Source organism: Triticum aestivum, chromosome 2B (genome assembly GCF_018294505.1).
Source record: "Triticum aestivum cultivar Chinese Spring chromosome 2B, IWGSC CS RefSeq v2.1, whole genome shotgun sequence".
In the NCBI taxonomy this organism is placed as follows: Eukaryota; Viridiplantae; Streptophyta; class Magnoliopsida; order Poales; family Poaceae; genus Triticum; species Triticum aestivum.
The window spans coordinates 707,680,357-707,684,205 of NC_057798.1; the positions used below are offsets into that span (position 1 = coordinate 707,680,357).

Genomic DNA, 3,849 nt, shown 5'->3' on the forward strand with positions numbered 1-3,849 from the left:
AGTTTCTAGCTAAATAAGATGTTTTTTTAATAATCTAAAACAAAATTTCAAATAAGGTGGGCCATAACACGACATAAGAAACCATTATATAATTCAACTTATTTTTTCTCAACTGAAGACACTTAATAGCAAGAGATCATGGATGAACTAGCAAGAGAAGAAAAAGAAGGTGCGTCTACTCTTTAACTTTGATCAAAATAGCATGATATTTGACACATGGCTGACCACATACCATATTGGAGATTTAGTTTTCAACGTTATAAATTTTATGACATATAATCAATGTACAGTTGGTGAAACTATTGATCAAAGTTCAAGCACGAAAAAACGATGATCTTCCGTAAATATGGACGGAGGGACTAATATATAAGCAATGATCTTGCTGCCTGAAAAAATAATACATAACACATATAGGAAAAGAGATTTACACATGCCCGTGCATCTTAATTTTCGCAAGTAGGAAACAAACGGTGTGCTTACTAGTTACTAGTAGCGTGCAACGTCCATTATTAGTGGATCCGCGTAAGGGCCGTGGAGCCACCCATCGGCGATGAACCTATAGGCGGATTCTGTGAGGTGGAAACTATCCCATTGTAGTGCCTCCGAAGGATCTGCGCACGCTGTCGCATCCGGCTGTCCGCACCCTGCGTTGAAGTCGGTGTTATAAGGAGGGCCTCCCGCGCCACAGCAGGTGAGAAGGGTTGTGCTGCTGTTCAGTCCTGCAAGATGCCATGGGTGATTAAAAGCATATGGCTTGCGAGGTAGCAAAATGAATGGAAGAACAGAGGTCGCGCACAAATGAAATCATCACTTTATCTTTTTTGTTTATTCAACCACTGGTTTCAGGCCAAAAACCAAAGTGTATCGTATTTTTGCTCTCCTAGCACTATTTAATTCTGAACTTGGTAAGACCTAAATCCACTTTAAAAAGACGAACTCACCAAAATGGCTCGGCTTTTGTATGAATGCAAGGACCGGTCGGAAGTACTCGGTGGCAATGATCTTCGTATGTGGGTACTTGTACCGTAGCACCTTGATCCGTCGTCGGAGGAGAGAGTTCTGGTAGCGCCCCAGCTTGTTCATACTCTTCAGGCATCCGTGCCCATCATACTCCTTCTTGTTTGGGCTAGCGAGCATCGTGAGAATTGCCGGTAGGCAGCCAATCGGGAAGATGTCTGCCACAACTATGTACTTGGCGCCATGCTGGATCAGTATCTGTACAGGGTTATCAGTTCCTTAGTTTATCTTGAGTCATACTATAACACATACGAATGTGTTCGGATCCAAAGTATTTTGGAGCTGGTGTGCAGTCGCTCGGGTTGGCATGTCGTCTATTTAAATTATAAACACTCCCTCCTTTCTTAGAAACAAATGTATATATCGGGATATCGACCCGGTTTCCTTATGCATCTTTGACTTTAAGTGGATGTCAATAGAATTCTGGAAAATTTAAATTATGAAAAAAATAAGAGTAATTTAAATACACTATTTTTTACTTACAAATTTGAATTTTTTTATATATTAATCAGTAATAAAAACTTTTGACGCCACACTTTCTACCAAGTTGTTTATGTAAGAATGGAAGCAATACTCTTATTGGTTACATGTAAAAAAACTCTTATTGGTTATGAGATTACAAATTAAATTCTGGAAAGTAAGAGATGCTGCTCACTCATTTTCGCGAGCCGCTATGCAAATTTAATTCTAAAAAGAGATGATGGACATATATGTTTGTTCACAATGTGTGGCCACGTTTTGGTCAGTGCATCTCAAAATACATATTTGAATTGGTACTATAGGAAAGCAAAAAAAAAAAATTACGACTACCGCCGATCTATAATAGGTGTCACAGTTTTGAACTTTGGATGGGGGGAGTACTTATTTGTCTAATTCAGTTCACAAAAATACCTTTACAATTACCACACTATTCATCATCATAGTGCCAAAATGTCTACTATCTCCGTCCTGGTTTATTGGTCCTCTTTGTATTTTGTGCCAAACTTTGACAGTAAATTTAACTAACAATTTATTAGTTAAATCTATGTTTAAAATTTGACACAAAATACGTAGAGGACTAATAAACCAGGACAGAGGTAGTATTCCAGTAGTCTTGTTTGACTCGTTAAAAAAAAAGTTTAATTAGTTTAGAATTAAATGTTGGAAATTCTTCTTCTAATGCACTCGGCTCTGTGTCTTTAATTTGAGTCCATGACTCCATTGATTCTAGCCACATATCAAGAACAGACTTTTCAAATGATATGGATATGGTCACGACGTGCCACAAGCCCACAACCAACATATAAGAAGCCTTGCGTTACAAAATTCAAAAGGTCAAAAGGAGAAACATGTGCAGGATGCGGTTAGTATTAAAGGGATTGGACTTCCATCCGTAGTACCTCTACGCCTCGGGAGATGCTGTCAACAATTTGAGGAGCATAAACTCTGGCTTGCTCCACGGTCCTGTTGGACGAAATAAGGAAGTTGTAGTCATTTGCTCCAAACTCTCCCATGACAAACAGGGAGCTCCCGAAGCAATCAGCACCTTTTCCTGCATGCCATGGACGTACGATGAGCTAAATCACTTTACTTGGACATGAAAATCATGTGGTGATTAAGGACTGATGTTTAATTAGCTGCAGCGCCTACCCTTGCAGAGCGAAGGCTTCAGTTTCTGGAACCAGTCGAGCTGATCGTGGAGGGAGCGGTTGATCGGAGGGTCCACCGTCAAATTCTGTCCCTGCAGGTATGTCAGGTTCAGAGCCGGCGCTCCTGCCACGGCGAAGTTCACTCCGGCGGAGAAGTTGCTCCCCTTGGCGAGGTACGGCGGCACGAAAGGCAGACCCAAAGCCTGAGCTGCAAAATGAAGCAACGTTATATGCAAGCTCTCTGTCTCTGTCCATGTGTCTTTTAGCTAGTCAGGATCAGCAGAGATTGACTTGTAGACACTAGCTAGTTGACTAAGTTCGGCAGTGCATTTGTGGTTAGGTTACCGATGAAGTCCAGCACAACGCGGCCGTCGGTGGCGCGCCCGGTGGGGTAGCCGAAGAAGCTCGCCGTAGGGGAGGTTGTTTAATGGGTTCGGGCCGGGAAGGACGGGATCAGCCCACCTGACCAAGTTACCCGTGTCGGCATAGGAGTCGCCGAAGCTGATTATGGAGGTGAAGCGGTTCCGGCCGCCGCCGGAGTAGGCGCCGCGGGAGCACGACAGGATGAAGAGCAAGAGGAGCGCTGCGTGGGGTGTTCTCATACTTGGTTGCTTGCTGCTTGTATGTTGGGGCTTCCATTCTTGCTCTCCAAATGCTACATATAAGCAAAGCGTATATACCATGCTAAACAAAGCAAAGGTTAGTTAAAGGACACATATAGTATGGTTTTCCAATAAACTAAATGTAAGTTGCGCGGGAATCTTGTAACAATTTGATATTACGTGGAGAAAACTTATATTCCGGCCCACACCAACTTGACAGTGGTTAACATCTGCTTCTTATCTACTACCACTATAAAAAGAAGAAAGGAGCAGATCCAAACAATCACATCCATCCATCATTAACATCTAATGGCTCTTAATCCTCCGATGTTTAACGCTACCAACCACGCATTACGCCACTATAATCCATCGATCGCTAATCTGCCCGTCGTTAAACAAAAACCGCTGCCCTCACACGACCGCACGACCTCTCTCGCCCCCTCCTCTTCCTCCCCCGCCGTTACTCCCGCAGCCTCGCGCCGCCTTAGCCGCAGGAGCCGCCCCGCCGCGCCCGTTGCCCCGGGAGCCGCCCCGCCGGGGGAGACCCGCCGCAGGTCGCCGCCCTTCGCTGCGGGAGAGCCGGAGCCGCCGCCTGTCGCGCG

At 44.2% G+C, this 3,849-nt stretch overlaps 1 pseudogene; it reads right to left on the reverse strand.

The window, feature by feature from the left end:
* Window positions 1-486: 486 nt before the first annotated feature.
* Window positions 487-3,247, reverse strand: LOC123039458 (GDSL esterase/lipase At1g28600-like; annotated as a pseudogene).
* Window positions 3,248-3,849: the final 602 nt, after the last annotated feature.